The sequence below is a fragment of the Sylvia atricapilla genome, chromosome 2 (assembly GCF_009819655.1).
Source record: "Sylvia atricapilla isolate bSylAtr1 chromosome 2, bSylAtr1.pri, whole genome shotgun sequence".
NCBI classification, from domain to species: domain Eukaryota; kingdom Metazoa; phylum Chordata; class Aves; order Passeriformes; family Sylviidae; genus Sylvia; species Sylvia atricapilla.
This window is the reverse complement of record NC_089141.1, coordinates 100,360,581-100,388,369: the sequence shown is the minus strand read 5'-3', so window position 1 is coordinate 100,388,369 and position 27,789 is coordinate 100,360,581. Positions and strand designations below refer to the sequence as shown.

At 39.4% G+C, this 27,789-nt stretch overlaps 1 protein-coding gene across 5 annotated transcripts in view; it reads left to right on the top strand.

Moving 5' to 3' along the window:
- Positions 1-27,789, top strand: part of SH3KBP1 (SH3 domain containing kinase binding protein 1) — a 212,887-nt gene that overhangs the window by 31,839 nt on the left and 153,259 nt on the right. Inside the window, exon 1 of one of the 5 annotated variants that reach the window (XM_066313941.1) lies at positions 19,744-19,911. The exons of the other annotated variants lie outside the window; for them this stretch is intronic. The gene's annotated coding sequence lies outside the window, so the exon portion shown is untranslated. Of the gene's footprint in view, positions 1-19,743; positions 19,912-27,789 lie in introns of those variants that run through there. 5 annotated transcript variants of the gene reach the window in all.

The window sequence follows — 27,789 nt, the reverse complement described above, 5'->3', positions numbered from 1 at the left end:
CATTAGGATTTATAGAATTGGCAGGATTAGATGGTTCACAGCATTTCTCCAACCTAGTCCTAAAAGCTTCTGAGGCAAAGAGAAGGTGTCCTAAACTTACATTGTGTCTTCCCTAAAATCAGTTTTCTTTTTCCCCCCCCTCTGGCAACCTTACAAGCTCCGGATGTTTTTATTTTCTCTGTAGATTGTGTGTGGGTGGATATGTTAGTAATCCATGTACTTTGGTCTGATTCATTTTCACGCTTGGCCTGGCAATTGTTTTACTGTTGGAGGAGACTGCTGTGAGACTCTTCTTTGGAGGTAGAATCTGTAGAGGCTCTTAGCACTATTTGCATACAAATGTCTTACAAAACACACTTCTACAGTTTTGGATTTGAAGAGAGTGCAGCTGTGTATCTGATTTTATATGATGGGACCAAAAATTCATTAAAATTCTTAAAACACAAGCTTCTAGAAATTGAATTGCCGTTCAGTCTCACTGCTGTTTGAGGCTAACGTGAGAATACTTGTCAATACTTCCACCTTCTTTGCAGTTTAATTACAAAGCCCTCAGATGGTTTTCCTCCAGTTTAGGAAATACTTTCTGATTTTAATGGTTTTAATATTTGTTTGCAAAAAAAGGATATAAGAGAAACAGTATCTGAAAGCCTATGTGGTACCTACAGCGTTTAATAATCATAATGGTGAAAGGTTGTGCTTCAGCCTTAGTCTAACAAATAGACCATTTACATAGAAGAATACAGCCTGTATCCAGACTTTTATCTACTGATTGTCTTTCAGTTTCTATTACCTAAGTGTTAACAGTAACAGTAAGAAAGAATGAAGGTGAGAGAAACAGGGACATGTAGGAGAAAAAAAGAAAGTTATCAGAGATTGCTGCTCTAATTGCTGCTGCCATGACTTAGTGAGACTCTATAGTTCTGATCAATCACTGTAATTTATTAATAGTAAATATGTATGTGTACGTGGGGTTTGTTTGGTCGTGTTGATTTTTAATTTATTTGGATTTTCATTGTTCTATTTAGGGTTTACTCCTATGTACAGAAGTGCTGTTTTTTCTGAAGTCTCATGTGTAGACCATGTAACAGTTTTCATGTTTTTATAAAGGGAATATCGACTGGAATGACAAACTACTTGCATTATTTGCTGTTGGCACTAGTATTTGACTAATTAGGTATCTTTGTATTTTGTTTTGTAAGTGCTGCAATTTCCTCCTAGAACCTTTTGGGAACTGTTTGGGAAGCTGACGGTGAAGACAGTCCTTAAAGGGTCTGCTATTTCCTGCTGTCACCTAATTATGTACTCTACTAGAATTTCACTGGCACTGTTAGTAAAAAGTAACATTATAATATGACAGAGTATATTAGAGCAGCTTAGGTTTATGAGCATAGAACATGTTGTTCTCTTCAGAGCTGGAAAGAGCCGAGTGTATGTGAGCCTCTTAATCCTCATTTTTTTGGCTTTGTTGCAGCCATATGAAATATATCATTGTTTATATATAGACACTCTAGTTATTCAGTTACCGTGGAAAAAGTCAAAGGTGCAGGTAAACGACCATCATGTAGTAGAATTGGTTATTTACTCACTCTGGCTTCAAACTTGTTCAGTGATGGATACTTAGTGCCAGTGGTCCTGACGGGGGGTGGTGAGGGATGGAAGGAAAACAAGTAGAGCATATATTTTAAAAAATAACTTTGCTGCTTCCCACTCAAGAGAGAAGGAACAAGGCCAACCTTTCATTTTTACAGAAGGCAGTAATGACTTTTGCTTTTATTGAATTATTATTATTTTTAATGGGAATATTGAGACAAATGAATGCATCATAAGCCATTAAAGAATGTGCAAGGTGTTGAGTGTATGTATCTAGTGCTTTACAAAACCTTAATTTGTCCATTTCCCTCTTGGTGAGGACTCACTGCACCTTTTGAAAGATTGAGTCAGTACTCATTCTTCCAGAGAGCTTGCATTTGCATTCCCAGAGGCAATACACCAGTATTATCAAAAGCCCTTACTAAAAACAGCCTTCCAACAGATACTGTCTCTAAAACAGAAACTTCTTCCATAATTTTCATGACTGCTTGAGGTTACAAGGTTGTAACCTCAACCATTGGTTGAGGTTGCCATTATTTTGGCTGGTTCCTTACAACCAGCTTAGCTAAGCCTTGGTTTCCCTTTTAAACCTGCTCTGGTGTGTTTAGGCTGCCTGATTTATCTGTCAGTATTTACCTATTAATTGGTAACACAAACCAAATGAAAATCTCTTTCAACCTTTTTGGCTGAAAATTATTCTCTTCCTACTTGGAGTCAAGAGCATTACGCCATTCAGCTTTGCTTTTGCCTCATGTGTTTATCTGCTTTTTGATTGCTTGAAGGATCTTTTCATTTTTGTTCCCTCACCCCAAGCCTCCTTACCATGGTTCCCTCAGGACATTGCCAGCAGGTGAGCCTGTCCTAGTGCATGGTGTTGTCATGTTGTCTGCATGGCACTACAGAGACATGGCTCTTACACTGTCATCAGCCACTGCCAAATCACTCTGGCCCAATGAATGCCTAATAATTAGAGGTAAAGTAACATGCAGATCTTCATGTTTCCTTTATGCTTCCCCAATGTGCCATGGTTCAGTTTTATTGTGCTATCAAAATGTCATCTGTTCCTGCTTTAAAAGTCCCTCTAAGTTGACCTGAGTTATTCTTCTTCCAGAATTGGAGAAATATGGATGGAAAAATGCCTGTAATTCCGAGCTACTACATTATCTATCTTGAATAGAAAATAGCTGAATTTCATCCACCAAAAATCTGCATTCATGTCTCAGTGTAGCTTTCAATAATTTTTTTAATTCTTCTCTTTTGTTTTAGAGGAGTCTAATTCTAAAATTAGTTGAATAGTTGCTATATAATTTATATCATGAAATAAACCACTTATAAGTAGAACTACTTGAAATGTAGTGTTGGGCAGGTACAGGACATATGCTCACGTTTTTACTTTTGTTCCCACACAATTTATGAATTTTGCACGACCTTGGCATTATGAGCTCTCACGGAAGATTGTCACAATTTGTGATAGTTAATTCAAAAGCAAAAACTGGTTTATTGCTGATGTTTTGTAAAAGTACAGAACGCTAAAAATAAAGTAAAATCTTGGAAGGAATTAGGATTTGAGTTATCATGCTGTGAGATATCATGGGGTTTTTCCCTGCAGAAGAAAAAAATACATAATTTGAAACCTTTCAGTGGTTCACTGAAGTTGATAGAATGACAAGGAGGAGACAACAGTGCTTGTGGGACTGAGCACTGTATTTCATAATTCTTAATTGCTTTGTAGTTCTGCCCAGAAAACTTTCTAATTTCTGTATTGTTAGCCCACATGTTTTTGCTAGGTTGTTTGAACTTCTGCAGCCTGTTATTCAATGTGAAGTTTTTTTAGAGACTAGTCAAACTGGTGGACATCAGAGGAAAATGCTGGGTAAGTGGAAGGAGAAGAATGACTCATTAAACTGTAAAATAAAAGCTCTTTCTCAAACTCTAATTGCTTTCCAGGTGTTCATAGAAATCTGTATATATATCTATATATATATATAAATGTGTCCGTGCAGTAGGCACTCATGATATGTGTGTGTTGTATGCAGAAATAAACACTGGGTCTAAAACCACAACATACAAGTTAAGGCATGGGAAATTTATTTTAAAGGGAGTTTTAGTTTACAAAATAAATAAAGAAAGTTTGTCCTCTGGTATCCATTAGTTCAACCTTTTTTACTCCAGTCGGCAATTGTATAAGGATGGGTTTTTTTTCTATATGAGAGTTTGCACAAGGAAATAGCATGTGTTTCTCAACCTTGGTGACACTTGAAGTGACACTGTAATATTGACCCCATTTCTTTTTGCTGGGATTTTTACCATTGCATTGTTTCCTTAGCGAACATTCAGATATTTAGAAAAGGGTGGTTTTTGTTTGGTCACTTTAAGTTGAGCATACTGTACTCCCAGTAAGTTTCCAAGGCTCACATGTTTCCATTAGAAGCTGCCCTTCTCTTCCCACTTTCCCACCCCACAGCTTCTATGTGGGTTTTATTTTCTCATGAAGCTGAAACTGGGCATACAAGTTCCAGGGTTGAGGAACTCCTTCAGGGCTTCCTTGCTCATGCCTGGAGTTACTTGTAATGTGTTGGTAACCTGCCTCTCCAAGCTCTGTACTGTGTCCTGCTGTCAAATTGCAGCTCCATGACACTGGGCACTGTAAAGAATGAGAGAAAATATTAATTACAGCTGTGTTAGAGAGAGGTTTTTATTTGAAGACTGTTGTATTAGTGGAGGCTTTCTCAGTCACGCTTTTGAGCCCGTCTGTACTAAAATGAAATTCTCAAGTCCTACCATTGAAGAATGTATCTCAAAGGACAGACAGGGAGATGGGATTTGAGTTTTGACAACCAGCAGCACCAGCATTTGCTAATGAGTGCTAACAGATGTATTTGTTTCCAGCTGGTGTTTTCAGACATTCATAAAGTCAAAACAGGATTTACAGGGAGAGGCTAAATTACTATCTCTTACTAGATTGCGTTGTTGGAAAAATTGACTAGACTCCCACACTCAGTATCCCCTCATCAGATCTGGCAACAAACAATGAAATTAAAGATAAATACTGGCTACAGGCAATTGTTTTAAGTTAAAGCCTGTTAATATTAGCTGGTTAGACTGCTTGAGAAAAAAGGGAAGTTTGCATCACTGGAGCATAATGCAGAGAAGCAGGGGAAGAGATGAACCTAAAAGGGCATTTTTGATACTGGGCTGCCATTATAGTGACGCTACTGCTTTACTGAACTTCATCTCAAAGTAGTAAGATTTTGCATTCCTGCTGCTGTCAGGGAAATGCACATAAACAGGACTTGTAAAAAGGTATTACATGTAATGATTCAGTGACAATACACAGTGATTAACTACAAGTGTAGTTTTTCTAGGTGTGCCAAAAAAATTATGCCAACATAATTGTCTGGTGAAGATACTTTGCTAGCACTAAGAACTCTTTGATTTTTTTGGTGTTAACAGTGGCCACTTGAAATATTTTTTTCTTTTTTCTTAATGTGTGTACCTTTTGATGAGGAGCTAAAAGTGTAAGATAATACAAAACCAAATCGGTCTTTGTAAGCATTATGAGGATGAGCAGCCTCGTTTGTGATAAGAACTTGCACCTCCTGCTCTGGTGTTCTTTCATGGTTACAAGGGTGTTAGTGTGAAGTATTGCCAGGGAGCTTCTGCTGTACCGCAACTCTGTGGCAAAGTTTTGCTTCGGGGCCATCTAGTAGAGCCCTGCACAGCAAGCAAGCAGCCTGTACCAGTGAAAGCTCAGTCAGCTAAACCAGTTCTGCTACTTGAAGTCAGGGCTTCTGCTGCTTCAATTGCTAGTCACATCCTAATCTTCTTGCTTCAGCTATGCTGGTGGAAGTTTGCAAATAGGTACCATTTTAGAAAATTCCACTTTGGTTGTTTAATATATATAGCACACTGTTGCATTGTAGTATTTTCTTTTTTTCTATTTCCTTCTACTTTTGTATTTCTCTTTTTCCTCCTCTCCAAGGAATTTACAACTATGCCTCTTAGTTATATGTACCTGCTCTTGGATATAGTCATTAACCACCTGCCTCTCTTGGAAGAAAGAAGTTTAAGGTTTGAATTCTGTGACTGGAAGAGAGTAGTTAGTATTCAGATTTTATTCTCATGAGAAAGGGCTAGAATGAATAATGACAGCCATGGAAGCTGTGTAAGATACTCAGACAGCATTTAATATCCAAATAAATACTGCTTTTTCATATAACATTAGCATTAACTTCTGGTTTTGTATTCAGCCATTAGCAGATGAGACAACTGGAAAGGAGTGATTGAACAGTTTCTCTAGCATTTTTTTAAGTGAAAAGGATATCTACAGGGTATCTGGAAGAGATTCTTTAAGATGAACCCATAGTAAGCTAACCTTGCTGTACAGATCATCACAGGAAATGCAGCTAAGGCACCAAATTACATTGTTTGAAATGTTAATGAAGCATTTTTGTGCACTGCAGAAACCGTTGCAATGCTAGCACAAAACTAAAGTTGTGTTCAGTGGTGTGTTGCCTTGCAAGCTCCTCTCTGCTGGGTGCACAAAACCTTGTGCAGAGAGAAAAGCTGTACAGCTTGTACTGAGTTAGATTGCTTCCATGCAAGTAAGGATGGTGTGATTAAGCAAAGCCTGAAGAAACACAAGTTTGATCAGGAAATAAAAAAGAATAAATGGGAAGAGCATTGAAAAATGGGCAGAGGACAAAACATGTAAATTCAGGCATCTCTGAAAAAGCAATGCTCTAATAGCTCCCCACAGGAAATCTGCATGCTTTATTTATATAATATAGAAGGATGTTATTATAAATTATAATATATTTATAATTATAAATTATATAAATTATATTTCTATAATATATGGTCTTTTTAAAAATTTTAGCTTGTATTGTGAGGTTGTATATATGTTCTAAAAGTCACATTTAATCCCAAAAGTGGTGTTTTAGTTAATCATGGCTGTGTAACATCGAGTGTTAGAATTGCTTGAATAGTTATGTCTTACATGGCTTCATTTCTTATCCTTGAGCTCACATGAATGCTTGGTCTGTGTTATGGTTGACTACAAAAGTATAGATATCTTTATTTGCAGTGTTCTGGGTTTGGGAGACCTATTTTATTCTGTGAAATGTCATTCAGTAACTCTAGGTCGTGTTTGTTTCCACAGTATAAAGCATTCTAAGACATTCTCTCCTCTCTCTATCATTCCTGCAACCTAGCCTGATATCTGAAAAACAAGTGTTATTTTCATTCATACATCATAAAAGTAGTGTAGACAGATCTGGTATAATGCCTCATCCAGAAGAAAATCTCAGAGGAGACTAAAGTGAGACAGAAAATTGATTTTCTCAGAAAGAACCTTGGGGAAGGCTCCTGGGGAGTAGTAGCAGAAAGCAAAAGTCAATCATCTTTTCAAGAAGGAAAAGAAGGAGAATTTGGGGAACTCAAGCCTCATGTTTACCTCCTGAAAGCTGTTTCCAGACAAAGGACAAGAAGGTGGTTGGGAGTAGTCAGTGAGGATTTATGAAATGGCAGTCATGGCTGAGCAATGTGTTAGGCTTCTGCCATGAGATGACTGACTTGGAGGAGTGAATGTTGCTTATGTTGACTTCAGCAAAGCTTTTGTCACTGTCTCCCACAAGTTGACAAACGGGAGAGGTGCAGTACAGGGGAGTGGAAGAAGCTGGCAGAAATGCTGGACCCAAAGGCAGCACAGGCTGCAGCTGCAGGCTGGTCACTGGCAGTGGTGCCACAGGGGTGTGTGATGGGGCTGATGCTGCTCAGGGTCTGCACTAATGAACAGGACAGGGCAGAGAGGACTCTGGGCAGGTTGGCAGGTGCTGCAACACTGGCAGGTGTTTGACTCCCGGGAGGATTGTGCTGCCCTTGGTAGAGGCCTCGAGAGGCTGGAGAAATGGGCTGACAGGATGCTCATTTCCCTCCTGAGCAGAGGGAAATGCCAAGCCCTGCAGCTGGAGAGGAATAACGCTGGGCACGGGTACAGGCTGTGCCTGAGTGTGTGGAAAGCAGCTTTGTGGAGAAGGGCCCAGGGATCCTGGGGAACATGGAGCAGGACATGAGGCAGCAGTGTGCTTGTGGCAGAGGCAGCTCCTGGCTGCTTTGGACAGAGTGCTGTGAGCAGGAGTGATGTGATCCTTCTCCCCTTCTCCTTTCTGGTGAGGCACCTTTGGAGTTCTGTGTCCAGTTGTGGACACAGGAGAGAGGTGGAGAGAGCAGAGTGAGTCCTGTGCAGGGCTGTGAAGGTGGCTGAGGGGCTGGAGCCTGTGACATGTGAGATGGGACTGTTCAGTCTGGAGAAGAGAAGGCTCAGGCTGATGTTAGTACGTGTCTGAGTACGTGATGTGTTAGAGTACAGAAAGTGGAGCCAGAGTCCTCTTGGCAGTAGACAGTGAAAGAAGGAGAGACAATGGGCATGAATTGAAATACAGGCAAATCATTTAAATGTAAGAAAAATGTTTGAGGTTGGGCAAACACTGGAACAGGCTGTCCGAGGATATTGTGGAACCCTCATCCTTGAATGTAATTAACAGCCAGCTGAACACAGCCTTGAGTATCCTGCTCTCACTGACCCTGAACAGAGCCAGTGGGCTGGACTAAGAAATCTGCAGAGCTGCCTCCCAGACTTGGCCATTCTGTGAGCCTGTAAAAGCAATTAGTTGGATTCACAGTACTTTGGCTCAGTAGGGATCACTCAACTATGGAGTAGTAAATAGGAGAGTTAGTAGAAGTACAAGACACCTAGAGGCTCTGTCTTGAGAATAAGCAATGCCTTTTCTGTATAATCAAGTTAAGTGTTGGTTATAGTTTCCACTTCTAATTATAACTACATACTTTTTCTTTCAATGAGCAACATTTTTCACACTGCAATTAAATTATGCCTACACACACACATGCACTTATGCCAAGAATGAAGAAGGAGGTTTTAGTAACATTATAAAATTATGATTCTTTAAGCATTTGGATAGACTGAGTGAACCGTGCCTTTAGTTGATTTTTTTTTAACAAAACCTAGTGTTCTTCGGGCTATACTTTCATGTGCATCCTTTTCCCTCCCTTGTTATTTCTTCCATATGCCACAAGTTCTGAAGTGACCTTCAACTGTGAAGAGGTGAGTTGTTAATTTATTACAAGTCCTAAGTAATCCTTTGTGAAAGTAGGCATCTACAGAGAGTATCCATATTCTGTGAAAGGCAGCAATACAAGTTCTGGACTTGTCTGACATAAAATAGTCTAGGGGGAGAATGGTTAGAGGTAACTGCTGAGAAAACCTGCAAACAAAGAAATAAATATATCAGAATATTAATGAAGATGTTACTCTGAGTAGCTTCAAATTACTCAGAGAGGGGAGGGGTGAGGTAACTGCTTAACGTGTATGTATGGGTTGGTGTAGCAATGAGAGAGCAAGGGCATGGGGTGAGTTAGGAAAATAACTCTTAGATCATCCCCTTACTCTTGTAGGCTCCATGTTTCACATTTATGAAGATTCATTGGGTTGTTGCTGTGCACAGCAAATGCTGCTTGAGAATCTCTTTGCTCTCGTGGTTAGAAATGTTCCTTTATACTTCAGCCTCGTTTTGTGAGCTAAGATGGCTTTTTGGGTTCTTTTTCCTCCATGGTGTTTCATCAGTCTGTTTGCTCTTTGTCTTTAAACAGACTAGGAAGGTCTTGTCTGTGCATGAGATAGTGTGGCAAGGTGGGCTTTCATTCTGTTGAGAATACAAGCAGTATTCTCTGTGTTTCATTTTACAGCACATGCTGGACAGACATCACAGGATAAAGAGTGATACACACTAACCCAGATTAAACTTCAGTATTGCACTCTCTATTGAGTTTGACTCATCATGAATGAGTCAAATTTGTTTAATATTTTTTCTCTCACTTTCAGTAACCTGTAAATCAGTTCATGGACCAGTGTTTTTTGAATGGACTTGAAATATGTGAGAAGCAAAGTCTTTGTGGTCTTTTGAAAATCTCAGGAATTTTTTTTTCTTTCTCTAGCTACTCAGAACTGCTGTAGCTCTCTCTGAAACTTACCTCATGATAAGATTGGGGGGAGTTTTGAGCTGTACAATAATGATTGGTTTGAATTTTTTCATGTCATCAGGATTGCTTTTCTCTCCTTAGCTGCTACATAGTTTGGCCTTTTCTCCACAATTGCTTTTTACTAGCTTGCTGTGGGTAAGAGTGTGTGTTAATTTGTGGACTTTATCTGTCAGCCAGAGAACCACCTGTGTGCTGTCTGGTAAGCAGGCTGCTGGCTGGGATGAGTTTTGTTGAAGAAGTTATACATCGAATGAGTGTTGGGTTTTTCACTTACCTGAAATAGTCTCCATTTCACAGTTCCCGTAGAGCCATCTTTTCCCTACAACCCTTTTTTTTACTGCTAATAATAACCTTCTCTTATGAGTTCTTACAGCCATAGAATTCCCAAACTGTATTGAAGAGGAAAGAAGGATTTAATAATTCAGAGGAAAAAATGATTGAGTGAAAAGGAAAAAAATAATTGGGGGGAGGGGGAAGTTGTGATGTATATGGGGCTTTTTATGCCATTGTGGAACTATTTAAATAATTTAGCTGCCAAATGAATCACACTCCTCTTCAGTCATTCATGGAGGGCTCTGCTAAGACAGAAGCTTTGTATGAACAAGATGTTTTCAGAATAGGATATTTGAGCAGCCCATTCTGTCTTGAAGTAAAAATTATTTTCAGCAGGCATATTCTAAACACATTGTACCTGTGTGAGAGAAGTACAAAAAGCACAAAATGTTGGAGTAGAATCTTGTGCCTGAGTTCAGTAACACTTGGCAGAGGCCAGCCAAGATAGAAAATTATCTAGATTACATTTAGAAATGCAGTATTTGCCTCTCTAGAAAAAAACTTGTGAGAAACTGGTATTTGGTTGGTATTAGACTTAAGTTAGGAAAATAGAGGAACAGTGAAATTGTGATAGAGCAGTTAAGGGAGAAGATTGCAATGAGTGGGGCATGTTTGCTGTTCTGAAGAGTTAAAACTGGTGACCACTGTTAAAACAGATAAAAATTTAAAAAATAAAGGATGGAAAAGAACAGTGTCAAGAGTAAAAGTTTCTGTTGAATTGCTAACAAGGGCTAGATTTTAGAAAGATGATTGAAGGGGAGTGAAGCTGTGGGTTGGGATTAAAAGGGCAGGATAGGGATAGGGCACTGTAACCCAGGGTACTGTGTTGAAAAATGTAAATGCAGTTAAACCCACCCCCGCCCCCAGACAACACTAAGATGAAAGTGCACTGGAGGAAATGCAGAATAATGTTCAAGTGCAGCATAGCAGTTCTGCTGTGTTTCCTTTTGGGTTTGGATTTTTTGGGTTGGCTTTCTCTGCAGACTATAAGCACTGTAAACCATCGACTGCACCTGTTTCCCAGAGGTTTGGTATAAAGATGAAGGACAAGACAAGTAAAAGTTTCTGGAATGCCTGGGAAGTTAAGAACTGGAGCCCTGAGGTGGAGCAGAGTGGCTCTTGGGAGCCACCCCATAGGGCCCTCAATCTGTACTGACATTACCAAGGTTTAAAAGAAGGACCAATGAGTTCTTGGATTTTAAAATCCTATGACAGTGTGTACTGGCAAAGACAAACATCTGTGTTTGCAATAAATTTTTATCTTGTGGTGTTTTCAAATGTGCCATAGTGACTTTATATTGATTCCCCCCAGTTAGCTTCCTTTAAAACTGCTGTAAACTGTGTAATCAAAATCAATTTCTCTGCTTTTCTTTTTGGTTTTGGGGTTTCACTTTTGACAGATACTCACAAGCAGTTACTTTGCATAGCTTTGTTTTATGAAATCTTTCCATATTGGTGGTTTGTAGTGTTACCTTCATGGATTTGATCCAAAGTTATTGTATGGTTCCCTTTGGATTGTGCTGTCTATTGCTAATCGTAAGGTGCATATTCTTTAATTTACACTGTTGTTTGAATATTTTAATATTTAACTCTGTACACGTGTGTGTGTGTCTCTTATCTTTCTCCAAACCATATTCTGAGTTTTTTCACAGTCTCTAAGGAGAAGCAGAAAACACTGCGAACTACATGGACCAATGTTGTAACTTAAAATTACACCCCTATGAAGCTGGTTTATTGTCTTTTTCTTTCTTGAAACCTCACTCTTTTAAATTATATTACTAAGGAATATTTGTTTAAGGACAAAACCTGAACAAGTTGATTAAATTCAGCAATTCAAGAAAGTTGAATCAGGTAGATCTGCTTTGTTGTATTAAGGTGAGGTAGCAGAAGGTAGCCCTTGCATCTATTACCTTTGCAGAGGCTGTGTCATCCTGAAGTGTCTTTTCCTCTTTGCGGCAAGTGGTGTTTAGACCATCTTTCTTGGCTGCATCTAAAAATCCGAGTCAGCTGTGATGTCTTATGTTTGGGATCTCTGCAAACAGTACCCCTGCAATGTACGGGAGGCAGTTCTTGTTCATGCTGATGAATTTCTGCTAGAGCAGCTCAACGTGTCTGTTCTGCAGCTAATTATAATAACTTCAGGCCTCTGGGCTGTACTCAGCATGTTAAAAACTGAACACCTGCATGAACCTAACTTTCTTTGTCCTGAATACCTTGTTAATATCTAATTAATGACCACATTATTTAAAATTGCTCATGCGTTTATGTCCCTTTGCCTGTAAAACACTTAGTGACACCTCTAATAATTGCTCACAGTGAAATAGGTCTGCTTTCAAGAAGAACATGCACTCTGAACTTCTGTAAGCTCCTTAATGGCTGCTGTCATGGCTTCTCTGACACCAGCAACTTAACCAGTCTCATTAATACTGTTTGGGGACACTTTGAGCATAAACAATGCTAAATAAAGCTTAATGTTGTGCATTACAACACTACCAGTGCAGATGGCAAACAGCAGTTTCATTTTTTGTGAAGTTGGACCACTTAAACAGCATTTGCATAAATTCAAGCATGATCTGATGCAAGGAGAAGTAACGTGTAGTTGTGTTTTCAGAGTAGCATGCCAAAAGCAAAGCCAGCTTATGACAATGTGTTTCTGATTTGAGCTTCAGGTATACTTTTTTTTTTTTTTCTTTTTGGTAGTAGTACATGGCTGATTATAACATGTTTGTATTAACCTGGTGTCACTAACATGATTATACAAGAAGTGTGGTCAGAGGGCTCTGTTGTCTTTGTGGAGCTTGAGGATGAACTAGAACTTCTAGTGATACACTGCTTGATATGGAGGTTATTTTGCCCTTGAAAGCAGAATTACATCAATTGGAATTTACCAATAGCGATGAAGACACTGAATCTGAATTCTGATGCAATTTAAAAGAGGAGATGTTGTCACAATTTTGCTACCTTCTTGCAAACCTTGTAGCAAGAACCATGGGGGGAAGTGATATGACTCCTTTTTTCATGAGAAGATGCTGACAGAAGCAACAAGGATGAACTAAAGGCTGCAACAGTTTACTGCAGAAGGTATTTCTACATAGTTTTATAGCCATTCTTCTGAAATTGGAAGAGTAACTATTGTTGTCATTTATTGTCATAAACAGCCCAGCCTTGAGGGCTTTTACAGCCCAAAAAATGCCACATAATGTAATTCAATCCGGTAACTCTTGAGGTAAGAATCATCATATAGCTTGAAAATTATTATCTTGGATGAGCACCTGGTTTTCTGAAGGAGTTTTTAGAAGCTGCCTTTTGTCAAGAGCAAAGCTCTTTTCTCTAGTCTTTCATTCTTTTTCAGGAAGAAAGGTATTTCCATGCTCCTGGATGGGTTGGCCACCTGACTCACAAGGGCATGAAACTTTACTGTGTTTATTAAAATATGATAGTTTATCATATCAAACATATTTTTTCCAGTGTATTTCTACTGTAAAAGATCTTACGTAATGAATTTTTAATTTTTTAAAAATTATAGAATTCATGGAGAAAATTATCTACTTGCTCTTTAAAAACAGAATAAATTTGGAATAGATGAATTGACATCACTAATGCCTGAGGCATAAGTTTAATTAGTTACTGGCATAGCTTCCACTGCAGCTATTATGCAGTACATACCTCAGGGAATGTTTGTCTCAATGGATTTATACTGTCTTATGCTGCATGGATTTTTCTTACTAATGTTAAAAGAAATGAGTGGAAATGTTAGGAAAACTTTTTTCATTCATTCCTAAAATGTTGTTAGAATTTTTAAGCATATAACAGTGTATTATTATATTAATATTTTTTGTTATTTTTACACTTTCTGGGATGGGTTTTCATATCTTTGTAGACACACTAGAGATTTATTATATTTCTTGAACAAAATCCTTCTCAGGTACCAGAGCAATTGGGGTTTTTTTCAGAGGAAGTATCTGTTTGTATTAGCAGGAAGGCAGCATGGGTACAAAGCAGGAATTTGGTGTTCTGTCACTTTTAACAGCGAACCTGAATTTTTGTAGTTTTTAAAATATGTTCATTTTTGTGAAGATTATCTCCACTGCAAAATGGCAGCAAGTTACCCTTGCATTTTTTTGGGTCTGACTGTGTTCCAGGTCTCCAGAGGGTGCCTGTGAATTTGTTCCAAAACCAAGTTTAGCATCTTCACTCTCAGTCCTGTTCTGGTCACTGTGGAAGGTGCTGGGCACTGGGCTGTGTCTGGGAGCCTGTGTCAGCCCTGCCCAGGGCTCCTTCTTGTCTGGAGCCACAGGATCTTTTCTGCACCTGCACTCTGAGGAGTCTGGCCACCAGTGGTACTGGAGGAACAGACTGTCTAATGGGCACTGCTTTGTCAGGCCTGGGAAGCAGTTGCTGGCACTCAGACTTCTGAAAAGATTGCATTTCCAGCCCAAAAATTCAAACTGAATTATAAAGAAAGTCTGTGTGCTTGTGCACTGTGGTACTGTCCTAAAACTGGAAGCTGTAGTTTCAGGTCATGCCTTTAATGCCAGCTTTAACACATGAGAAACCAGGTATAAAGTTTCTTATCCCTGGGACAAAGGAAGATGAGATGCTGATGGAGAAGCCTGTGAATCATAATGCACTAAGTAGAAGGGATCAATGAAGTAGATTACCTTCTCCCTACTGATTTGGTAAAACATGGAAAATTACTAGTGATTAGCATGCAGTATTGTATTACTTTTCCTTGTTTTGAAACTCCTTAATACTGACTGTGAAGAAAATACCTTGAAATGCACAGTTTTTGTGCTACTCCTGCTGTTTATGAAATTGCCCTTACTAATTGAGGAACATCACAAATCCTGGAAGTCACCTCTTCCTTATTTGTACTGTTGGGGTTGTACAGAAGTGGCTGACAAATGCAAGTCTTCAGCTGCTCCTGAACCTTCCCTTGACAGATGTGTCAGAGACCATGCCAAAATCTAGGTGTAAGATGTGTTATCAACTTCTTGGGTAGACACAGCCCTTTCAGGATCCTGGACACCTCAAACAGTTTTGTCACCACTTCTCCCCCTATGTGGCTGCTTTAACCTGTGTTTGAAGAGCTCAGACAGTTACTTTGTTCGTTTGCCACTTCATTTTTTTTTTTTTGACTCCCAAGTAGCAGCTGAAGGAGTTGTACGTTTCTTGTTTTTAAAATGACTGTTCTCTTGCTCATGTTCAAGCTGAAGCTCCTCATCAGAGACCCAGTAGGAGACACAGATGAATCATCCTCCTCCCTCCCTCCCTCTGCAGTGCCGCAGAAAGTCAGTGTAGCTGATGGCTGAGCTCCTGAGACTATGAGGGAGCAATGGAAAGGCAGCTGGAGAGGCTGTCTTGTAGATCAGGGTACTGAAGTTTGCCATCAAAATAATTTAGGAAAAATTATATTTTTAATGAATCATCTGTTTAAAATTACAGTTTTAGAGCATAGGATTAGGAAATAATACTTCAAGTTTGGGGATTAAGTACTAAGGAAAATAGTGTCTGCTTTTGGTCTGTGAAGTTGTTAGAAAATGTTTCCAGCCCTAGCAAACTACTGCTTGATATCATGGCTGCAATCCTGAGGTTCTAGATAGAAGCAAGCCTGTATTTCATCAGGCTGTGTGAATGTGCACGATCACATCACTCAATGAAAGGTTGATTGTTTTAAAATAATTGTCAACAGCCCTATGACCTCATCCCTTGGAGTGAAGGAAGCCAAGAGATTTCTTTGTATTATTCACTGTTTTTCTCTAAATGCAAATCGAACAAACTACAAATCTTTCAACAAGAAGGTGGATAAAGAGATACTAAAGATTCAAACAAATGATAAACACATGGAAGATAAAAGTAGAAATAAGCATAGTCTTGCCTGTTGGCTGTCTTTTAATGCCACTTCTGTCTAATGTCTGCCATGGTGGAAGTAAGAGGAAAGAGAAGGGTAATCTGAAGATGTCTCAAGAAATCCTGAAAGAATGTGACATCTCTATTGTGGCATCTAGTCTTTGGGGTGGAATTTACTGTAAGAAATGTCTTTATCTGGTTTTACTACTGCTGTACACTTCACGTACTGAACCACAACAGCTTAGGCTGTACAGCATCTTTGTAAAATGCTGCAGCACACCATGCTGCGTGTGGCTGGTATGAATGAGACTCCTTGACTAGCCTTTTGTAATCATTATAATTTACAGCTAATGAATGAGGTTCCTGCAGGAGGAATACCTTTCCTCCCTGGCATTTAGGGAAACAATATGCATTTTAAGATTGATAGGATAGGGATCTAGTTGCAGTGGAGTGATTTGAAGGTCTGAGGGGTTCCAGGAAGCTGAGAAAACATGTCTGAGTGTACCACAGGAAATCTAACTTGGATTTCAGTCTTTAAATGGACATGGCTTGGATCCTGCCACCTGTAGGTGCTTCCAGCCTGCATCTGTGCGTCCAGGGTAGTGTTCTCAAAGACACAGTGCTGCAGCTGTGGTGGTAGGCAGAGAATAAGTGTTCCTGGAGTGTTCCTGTCCTCCTATTGCCTTCCTTGAAGTTATGACCCCCGCCTGCTGATCTGTCCTTTATGGTGACCCTGCTGGGGTGGTGACTGCCATGTTTACTCGAGCCCTCAGCACGGTACTTCTGGATACACTGAAGTTTCTTAATGTTGCTTCGGAAGTTTGTAGAAACTTCCCAAGAGCGTTATCTTCACATTTACTGCCCGTGAGGGTTCTTTGTCTTTGCTTCTTCCCTTTCTCACTTCCTCCTCCCTCTTGCTCTCTTCTGCTCTAGAGAAACCACTCCATTGAGCAACAGCCAGTGGAAGCTGCCAGTCAGCTCTAAACCCAGAGCAGTTCGAATCAAACTCATAGTGAGAAACCGAATGTACAGCCTTATGTTTATCACAGAAGAGATGGAATGCTTGAATGCTGCTTTGTGTTACAGCAAATACCTGTACTAGAGGGAAAACTCTGATTCTCGCTGAATATGAATGTAATATACTGTGATTTTTTACATTTTCTGTTATTAATTTACCTACACGGTACATATTTTCATAGTTTTTTAAAAAGCAGTGCAGCAGTTAGGAATAAATCTACAATTAGGTTTGAAGCTTTCAGCTGTGTTTTAAACTGAACTGTACTTTGTAGAAGGGCATGCTTTCTATTTTTCTAATGTCATAATATTAAAAAATCAAAATCAAAGGAATTTTATTGATATGGGGAAGTATGTCTTGGTAATAAGTTTGAGTGCACTTATTTCTCAGCATTTACTGGGGGGGAAAAGGGCGTTTTGTAACATGTGATCATCTGAATTCCATCTGGATTTTTTTTTGTTTGTTTGGGGTTTTTTGTTTGTTTTTGGGTTTTTTTGTTTTTTGGGGTTTTTGTTTGTTTTTGTTTTTTGTTTGTTTGTTTTTTGTTTTTTTGGTTCCCCCCCCCCATTTTTGAAGAGAAGAAGCTATACTAAAACCTGGGCAATGGTGTGCTGCAGCAACTGGGAAATAATGATCCAGAACAAAAATGTGTGGGGGAAGCCAGCAACCTTTAGGCAGCCATGTCTTTTAGCATAGGAATGTTTTTCAGAAAGTGAGGATAGAGGAACAGACAGTAGATGCCAAACAATTCTTGCTGGGGCATAGGACCTTGTGGTGCATTTTGAAGGAAATGCATTAATCTCATTTGGAATGTTTGGAGGACTCTAAGCAGTCCTTTCACTGTGATTGAATGTTACAAGCGAAATAGCCGAATTTTTTTATATGAAGAAATTTATTAAAGTCAATTCGGTTACAAAGAAATAAAAAGTCCACCACCAAAATAAAACAAAAATTGAAGATACCAAGCCCGGGAGTTGGCACCTGGTGAAACAAGGTCGGACCAACGATCTGTCTGGGAAACAGTCCTCCCCTTGTTCACACGAAATTGCTGCTGGAGCTTAGATTTTTATACAGCTTTTGTGCCCTCAGGCTAGACCCAGGATGTAAATCTCCTCAGCTGTCCCTATATGGTGTTATCTTTTGCATTGCATACTTCTTCCTGGGCTTACTGAAGTCCTTTTGTCTTTTTTCTCTGGCCCGGTGGTGGAGTCCAGGTGGCAGGTGTTTGGTCAGACAGTGGTGATCGCTCCTTGTCTTGCTCCAAAAAAAATGTTATTTCGCCCTGTGCCTTCAAGTGCAAGTGAAGTCTCCCCTCCTGGATCTGAACTTTGCTCTGTGCCTTCAAATGCAAATGAAGTCTCTCCCTGAGTTTTAGGTTTTGCAGTCTGAATTTTACAAAAGGAGTGCTTCGTATATTTACTATATTTAATTTTCAGCACTTTATATAAAATATTATTACAAGCATGAATTAATTCTTAGCCTCCCTCATAACATTGAATATTCTTAATCAGGCACTTCCATTGTTCTTGCTGATCTGGTTTCCGAGTGCTCATGCCAAAGGTGGAAAAGCTGCCCTGTGAGAGAGGGTATCCCTCTGTGTGCTCTTGGCCTCCTGCATTCTCCCACTGTCAGCCTGTGTGGAAAATGGGGAGTGTGATGTATGGGAAGGGGTTCAAGATATGTGAAAGTTATGGCAAAGATATGTGTTTGGAGCAGCCTCTGTCACTGTGCCTGTGTGTGCAGCTGGGCAAAACAGCTGGTTAGTTAAGAGGGTCATGCTTTGCAGGAGATAGAAGAATAATCAGTTTTGAACAAAACCTGAGTTGTGGGTATGATCAGAGATGAAGTTCTTTGTTTGTGGCTGCAGGATATCTGTAAACAATGTGACTTTAACAGGAACTATTTTTATTTTACATATAAATAACAAAAAATACCTTGGGTGTCAAGAGTTAGGGCAAAAAGGATTATAGATATGTGGGTGGCCTGGAGCCTGCTTGTGCTGGGAGATGGATTAGCTGGAGTTTTTACTCGTATTTAAATATTTATTAGAGGGCCTATAAAGAAGACCTTTTGAAAGTAATTATGCAAACTAAACGTATTCATTACTTTCCTACCCACAAAATGCCAGACTTAACAGTGAAATGGCTTTGTGCCTTTTTTTTCACTAGACGTGTGCCCAGGAACTACTGAATGAAACATACAACTAAACAACTGTTTTGTGGCGTTCTCTGTTATGGGGCCAGTGTGTCTTTTTCCTCATAGCAAACAAATGATGAATTTCTTGTAGTTAATTTCTAGATAATTTTGCTTTAGGGAAGTCTAGTTCTTTTGGAACCACTTTGGTTAAGTAAAAATGAAATGTTTTCAGTTGTGGTATATTGTAACATTTTTTTCTCCTGAATAGAAAGATTAAGCAGTTGTAACTACTGAATTCTATAGTTCCAGGGTAAATGTTTTGTCTGGAGTAAAATTCTGGTCTCCACTCAATACTATAATTCCTATTTTATTTAATGGAAACAGGGCTTCACCCTTAAGTATGAGTCGATCTACTCTAAATGTGAGTGGGATGCTGATTAAGGAGTGGTTAAAAACAGAACAAAGCCACTTGTCAAAGTAGATGATGAGCATGTGTGTTACATTTGACTTACACTGCATCCCAGAATAGACCCAGAACTCTTGTTCCAGTTTACGGGTCTTTCAGTAGAATACATTTCTATATTGCAAAAATCGTTCCTTTAGTGCTGCTTTCCTTCAGCTGTGGAGGAGCTGTGCACAGAGGTCAGGGAAGCATTACAGACGTTTCAAAGTCAGACAGAGTACAGAGCTTCAAAACAAAACAAAACAAAACAAAATGCTGTCTTTGTGCGCTAGTCTCAGTAAACCATGTTTTGCTGGCTCCCTGCTTTTGGCTGTAGCCATTGGAAATTAAGAGGCTAAAAGCAAAGCTGGCAGAGAGCAGAACCACGTGTGATTTTTGAGTGGAGCACATTACAAGCTCTGGTGCTGTTTGGGGGGGGAGAAGAAAGGCAGCCCCAGCTTACAACCCTGTTGGGCAGAGCCTCCAGGTGAGTATTCTGCTGCTCTTGCACAGCTCTGAGAGCTCATCTCATCAGCACAGGAAATTCCACTCTGAAAGACTGAAAGGTGTTGGTGCAGGGATTTTTTTTAGAGGGAGGGTTTTGTCTTGTTAGCTTTGAGGGTTTTGTGCATCTAAAAAAAGGCACATTATTTTTCTTCTTTTAGATGTTATTGAAAGTGCTGCTCTTACGATTTTAAAAAAAATACATCCCAACCAAGAAAAAAACAACCACCAAAAAACCCAGCTACAAATGACTTCCTCAGTTGTTTAGCATAAAATTATTCCTGGGAGATCTTAGCTCATTTATTCTCATGACTTGTATTTCTGATTATAAAGTTTCTCCTCTTCCTGTTATTTTAGTATTCCTTCCCCTCTGATGTATTTTTAGAAAATAATCACACATATTTTCAATGTATCAAACAGGCCAAGCTCTTTTGATTTCCCATTTCAAGTGTCCTTTCCACTGATTGATCCAGCTCTTTGCCTTGTCTCCATAAGTGTGGTTAGTCCTTTGCTGCAGAGCTGTGTGCAGCACCTCAGGAAAGCCAGTGAACTGAGTTACTTACATGGTAGCAGACAAGGCTCCTGCCCTGCTCCAGCCTCTTCAGTTTTCTTACTCAGACTCTCTATCTGGTTTTGGCTGCTTTCCCTCCCTTCCTCCTGGCTCTTTCTCTTCTTGAGCTTCAGCCCTTCCCTTCCTTGTCAGGTGTGACTGCTCCTTCCTCACTCCCACCTCTGGGATATCTTAACCTTGTCATATTTTTTCCAGCCGTGCCAGGCCTCCTCCTCTTTCCCCCAGCTGTGTTTCCTTTCCCTTTTCCCATTCTTTCATCTCAGGCTATCCCATTGAATTTGCTCTGCTTCACCCTTGTTTGCTTCCCCAACAAGTTTTTGATCCAGGTCCTTATTTCAGTATAAATACAGTTCTTCCCTCAGTGCTTTTGCTCCTCCAGTGTGATCTTTGGTGATTCCCTCTTGCTGTGGTATACTGCCAGGGGCTGTTGGGAGCGCTGGGCTTGGTCTGGGAGCCAATTTCTACACAGCAGAGGGGATTTCTGCCCTGCTGCTCACAGCCTTCAGAGAGTACACTTGAGCATCCCAGCATGTGTGGCAGTAGTGAGTGACAGTGAAATCCATGGAGATCCTAGCACCTATTACTAAATCTGCCAGTTCTGTATTCAAAAAAAAATAATTAATTTTTTACTGTATTTGTGAGATTTTTGTGCAGATACCACAAAGCATATTCCTTGTATAAATATTACCTGTGGTAATATTTAAAGATATAACATGTTAAAACTTGTGTTTTTCAAAAGTTTAGTATTTTAGGATTGTTAAAGCTACTTTGTCCTAAGCTTTCCCCACCCCAGTAGTAGGTTCCTGTTAGAAATAAAAGGAGATCTTGACATTTCTTTTTTTTAAGTATTAAATATTTTGTAATATAGATTTAAAAAAGAATTGTCAAGATAATACCTATATAAATACAAGTTTTACAATAGGAAATTATTTGCAATAATGGAGAGTACTACAGTGATCCTGTGAAATTTGTACAATGTGTGTTATATTTTCAAGAGGAAAAAAAACAGGTCAGTTTTGTTGTTGAACTTGTAACTTAAAGCATAGCTTTAAGCAAATCAGAGCCAAAGAAAGTATGTTTTTGTACAAAATAAACATTTCCCTATTTCTAATTTGAGCAAGCTATTAAAAAGCCATAAAATTTTAACTGCTACCTCAGCCAAATTTTATAGTCTTGTTTCATCCAAGATGCTTGAAATAAATATCAACAAATCATTGAAGATAAAATGGATTTTTAGCAGAAAATTTTATTTATCTGGTATAAAACTTACTATTAGTGAGAGGCATAGTTACCTCTATGCGTGATTTGTGTCCATGTGCCAAAGAGCACCATGTATTTGATTAATAATGGTTTGCTCTACATTCGATTCATCTTATATTTGTACAGTTGGCTGATGTTAATTAAGTAACATCTTATTTCCTGAAAATATTGTACTACTTGTGTTGTTGGCAGTGTAGGGTTTTTTTTTCCCCCAGTTAGTGCAGCATCATGTACTAGACAGCTCTTGAATAGGAGGGCTCCAGCTTGAAATGCAAATTTGTTAGTGCTGAGTTACTTTTTTTTCCTGGAAGAAAAAAAATCACAGAGGAGCAGAGTGTATTTCCTTGTATATCAAAAGAAAAAAAAAATCTCCTGCGGCAACAAATAGATACAATATTGACTGAAATATCTAATATCTGCTCGCTGCTTGGCACAGATAGTACTCAGCCACCCTTACAAAATCTGTACTGTTCCAGAGCCCACTAAATAGCTTGAGAAACACACATCTTATGAGGGAAGTAATTGCATTACAAATATCCTGCTTGAATTTTTTCCTTGGTGTGGACAGTTTAAAGATGTTGTGAATAGTAGAGAAAGCAATGAGAGCTAAAATCAGGAGGTTTTGTATGTTCTGGTAGTTGTTGTCTGTTATGAAACTAAGTAGTTTTAATTTCAAATAAAACCAAAATTGTTTGTGTTAAAGATTGTTAAAGGTAATCAAAAAGTAAACATACCTAGTTGTGCAGTTGAAATATTTTTTCCACTTTTGACAGTATTGTGAGTCTTTTTTTTGTTTCTCACAAATGTGGAGTCTAATAAAAGGATTCACCTATTCGAGCACAACGAGTGCTGTGGAAAGGGGGCTTAGGGATCTCTCCTAAGCCTTTTCATTATGACGGCTTCCTCTTGGGAAATGAAGGGATATTTTTATGTTTAATATTCTTTTCCTCTCCAGCTGACATGCTGCCTCACCTGGCAATAGCAAGGTCCTGAAGGGTGTGTTGGTTCAGCCAGGATTGTCACTGCTGGATCCTCCAGCTGGGCTTGGCATGGGCTCCCTCTGAAAACCTCTGCATGTTATTGAACAAAATGGTGCGAAGCGCTTGGGGTGAGGAGGTGGGAATTGACTGGCTCTGTGCTGGTGGTGATAGGATGCTTGTTTTTCCCTTGAGCTGGTGAATGGGCGTGAATCACCATAACGAAGTGGTTCAGGGTTGTTTCACAATCTGTGGTTTCTTACTGCTCATGAAAATACACATTACTGTTGTTTCCATGTTCTTACAATTTCTCTCAGGAGCCTGGGAACGTATTTGTCATCTCCTACAGTTCCCCCCCGCCTCCCCCGCCCTCCCCTTTATCTGGTTCTGAAACAAAAGAGGTCTAAATCCCCCATGTTTCTTTAGTCCTTCTTCAATGGCCCGTGTCACCATATTTTGCCATTTAAGACAGGGTATGTAAACTCCTCCGCAGAGTGCTCAGCGTAGGGAATGGAGAATCTGGGTCTGGGAGGGCGGGGAGTTACTGTGGCCATAGGCCCAGCTGGGAGCTGAGGTGTGATCTGATGAGGCATCTTAATAAGGAGGGAGACTTAGGCAAAAATCCTTTGTATCTCTATGGAATCTTAGCTTACCACTTCGCTTGGAAATAAAACAAAACCAACCCGAGATAACTGTGTCGGCACTACATCTTTTGAGTGGAATAGACTGATGTTATGACCTAGTCGGATAATTCTACTGTATATTACTAGGTAGAGAGATATTTACAGTGTTTTTAAAAAGAAAACAACCTCTAACCTTTTTAAGTTGCAAAACAGCAATATCAAGTGGTACTACGTTATGTACATGTAACTGAAAAAATTACAATGTACCCTTAGTCCTCATTCTCTGGACTCTCTGGTGGTGCTGGAAGGACAGACGAGGCTTTTTTTTTATTATTTTATTTTATTTTCTTTTTTAAAATGTTCAGATTCGTGTGGCAAAGCCAAAGCTAATATGAAGAAAGAAGCAGCTAATGTGAACACAAGGCTTGTCACCTTTACTAAAACTTCACTTGTACTCTCACTGTTATTTGGAAGGGGCTGTCTGTGCAAAAGGCAGGAGCTGGTTTGGCCAGAAAGTGGTTAGTTTGTTAGCAGGCTCTCTGGGAGGCTGGTATCTCTGTGGGATCAGTGTTTCACAAAATGATTTCTGCCCTGTGCTCACATCCCCGTTCCTGCTGCAGCTGGCCCAGGTAGCAGCCCCCTCTGCAGAGCCCCTGGGAATAGGGGGAATATATATACTGGGACTGCAGGGAAGCTGTGTCACTCGTCTGGATTGATGTGCCAGGTATGTTAGAGTGGCCAGGTGTGCCTGCATGTGGTTTTGTCCTGCTAGACTTTGAATGAAGAAGTCGTGGCTGTGGTTGTATGGGAGCAGTGATAGTGCAGAACATGTGGTAGAGAAGAGATAAACTACCAAAGCTGCATCGTTTTTCCTTATTTCTTTTGTAGTCTAGGCACAAAGTACCACATTCATATCACTTAAAAATAAAAAAGGACTTCTTTTTTCTTTTTTTTTTTTTTTTGAAGACGAGGTTGCTCTATTCCTGAATAAAAAAATACCCACTTTGTAGTAATACAATGTACTTACAGATATCTTACCCAGTCTTAAGAAAACAATTTTCGTAATTTTTACCTAAAATGTGAAAATTACATTTGGAGCTGTCTGTTTACTTAACTAAGATTGATTACTCTGAAGAAAATTAATTTGCCTGTCTTTGAGAGCATATAGAAAGAATCTGTGATTCACCTATTAGGCATACTGTATGGTATTTCTGAAAATAATTTAAAAGGAGGAGGAGGAGAAGGAGGAGGAGGAGGCTGTCCTGAGGCAGCCTAATGTTAGCTGCAAAGGTCTCAGAAGTGATGTAGCTGAGCAGGATCTGTCAAAGCTGTGATGAGTTAATAGTGAAGAACGTAAGTGATGAAATGCATTTTCTGTTGATTGACCTTTTAAATTATTTGATATTTCTTCTTGTGTTATTTTTACATGAGCCTTTCTTGAAAATATGATGCTAATATCTTACTTCACTTTGTTTAACTCCACCTTCACCCATTTTTAGTTTTAGCTCCCTTTCTCCAGTCCTTTTTTATTTAAGCATTTGTCAGATGTACTGACAGCAGTGTAAAGCAGAGGCAGTGAAATGTCCCTTATTGTGCTTCAGAAGTTACTTGAAGTGGAGTAATCGGGGGTCTGGGGATGGAAAAACTGGAGATAATACCCCAAAATAGATCTTAAGAACTGAAAGGATGGGCCATAACTTAGGTATCTCCTATGCTTGTTTTGAAAAGGTTGTGGAAAGTCCATATGGTCAAGCTGCAGATGACTGTCCGTATGAGATTCCTCTTCCACCACACAAGTTTTTTCCTTTCCCTGTAACTAATTAACTCTGTAGCTGGTTCTATACACGGTGGTGTTTAGAGCCTGCAGAGTTAAACCCCAGTTAGTAACCATGCCAGCTCACAATGATCCCGGGTGTCTGGCAGCCTTTCACCAATTCAGCACATTTTTTAAGCTGTAGGATTGAGTTCCTGGGTCTGTGTTAGCAGTTCGATTGTCTCTGCAGCTCCACTCCTAGTGCAGTAGGAAAGCTTAGAGTGCATTTCCTAGTGGATTTAGAATTTTTTTTTTGCTCTGTGGAATCTAAACATCCATACCTAGTAACAAAGACACTTAAAAAACACACCCAGAACTCCTGAGTGGACAAAGCCTAGCTTACTCATGCAAACTTCTTGCATGAGTAGTTGGGTCTTATGGATACCTTGAAGACCAGCAGGACTTCTGGAGTATTGCTTCCTCCATAGTACAGCCAATAAAGTATGGAGATTCCTGTTTCAGACACGTAGCTCAGTTTGGGCCTAGAGGAACATTCCAATTAGTACCTTGTGGAAGAGAGAGGGGCAGGGCTCTCTCATTCAGTTCTGCAAAGCTTTAAGAGCTTTGGTATGATGGAAACAGAAATTAGTCTGCAGATTTTGAAAGGAAGCTTAAAAATATATGTCCTGGTTTATGGCTTGCATGCCATCTGTTGTGTTGCTTAAGCAGCTGGAAAAGGTAACAGCTATTTAAATCTAAATTCAAAACTTTTGGTTAAAAATACATGTTTGTTTTCCTTTCTTGTACTAATTGAAGTTCCTTTCTATATGTAATTGAAGGGATTGTATCTCTTCCATATAGCATGGTGATTTTAGTTCTCACTCCTTTCAAGCTCACTTTGCAAAGCAGAGAGCTGCCCCAGCTTTTAAAAGGCTGTGGCAAAAGAGCTGGAAATACTCAGATAATAAGCACTTTTTTGCATAAGGGTTGCATTAGGGAGGTAATGTAATAGGACTGCAAGACTTGGTCTTCTACAGGTGACCAAAACAAGCACAGGCAGCTTGCCTCAAATCAGTGCATGTTGGTGGAAGTACATCCTCCCTGCATGGAGACAGAGATTACACTTTGAAATGAAGGACTTGCTGAAGTCCTGGTGTGTTTTGTCCAGGGCCCTTTTCCCAGCAGAAATCGATGGCTGAGAAGAACAGGCTCTTCTCAGTTAACCCTTCAATGCTGTGTTTCTTGTTACTTCTTGGAATGGGAGCAGAAAACTGCTGTTAAACAATTTTTGTTTTCTGTATGATGCTGCATATTATCTGCCAGCTCTGGGCTTGATGCTTTGAATATTGAAATACTTCGAGTATCTATTTCCAGTGCCCATCTTGCTCTTTATTATAGCCTGTAATTGCATCTTTTGAGTAGATAAATGTAACTTCTTCCACTTATTTGTACAAAAATTGGCTTGTTATCTAAGGTTGGTGACTCCTAACTTGATCTCTTTTGCTCAGGAAAAATCATTGTGAATTTTTGAGAAAAGAAAGTCCAACCTCCTCTGCTTTATTCAAATTGCCTGTTTTCTTTCTTAAATTAGGTCTTTCAACTAAGCTGTCACTTATAATTTAAATGTGGCAGAGGAGGTGGCTGAGCTGCATTTGGTTTTTTACCTTGAAAAACTGTAGGACAAACCAAAACTATAGCAATGGTTACACTCTTTAGAGTGCAGGAGGAGGACAGGGTAACATCACGCCTTTTCCCAAGGCAGGTAACTAATTGTGAGTAAGTGTGCAATATATGCTGATAGAGAAAATGTACACATTAAAGTAAAAAAGAGAAAAGCTTACTGAATAGGTGACTTGGTACTTGGTCTGCTAGAAGTAATCTATGCAGCTCACCATACTTCTTAACTCCATTTGTTTTCATAAGTAATATATTGCAGAAATTATCTACACATCAGATTGAAAATATTCTGTGTGTAACCCTAGGAGAGAAATGCTGTGAGAATGCTCCTTCTGCCCATTGCATGACTGTGGTGAAATAAAGTCAGGCTTTCCTGTATTTACCATTCATAATCTATAGGTACAAACTTGCAGATGCTAACCATTTTTCACAAGAAAATATGAGTGCTAATTTACCTTCCTGCTATCATGCAGTGCTGTAAGTGCTGTCTTTGATTAGCAGGGATCTCAGGAAAATGACTAGGCAGATGTAGATGTGGAACAGTCTATAGTTTGTCCTTACTAAGCAATTTGTCTTTTATATGATTTTTCTTTTTTTGTTTAAATTTACATATCTATATTAGGGAAGAAGTAATTTGCAAATCCACTCCCTTCCCCTTTGAGTTTGTAAACAATAGAGTGGGTTCTAGACTACCAGTGCCTGCTGATTTATGTGTTCCTGCTGTTCTAGACCCAGTGCCTGGTTTGCCAGATGTCTGGCTCTGTTAGGACTTGTTTTGTATTTAGCAGCTTAATCCATGGGCTGACTTGATTTTCAAGGGAGAGAGTTTTGCTTTCCACAGCCAGATCTCTGACTGGAGCTGATGCTCAGCCTGCTGGATTATTAATACCCGGTTCAAAGTGTCCACTCCATTTTTCATTTCTTGAGTTCCCCACTCTCTCTCCTCTTTTAAGTCTTGGTTGTTATAGGAATACTGAGTTTTGGTGACAAGCCCTATTTC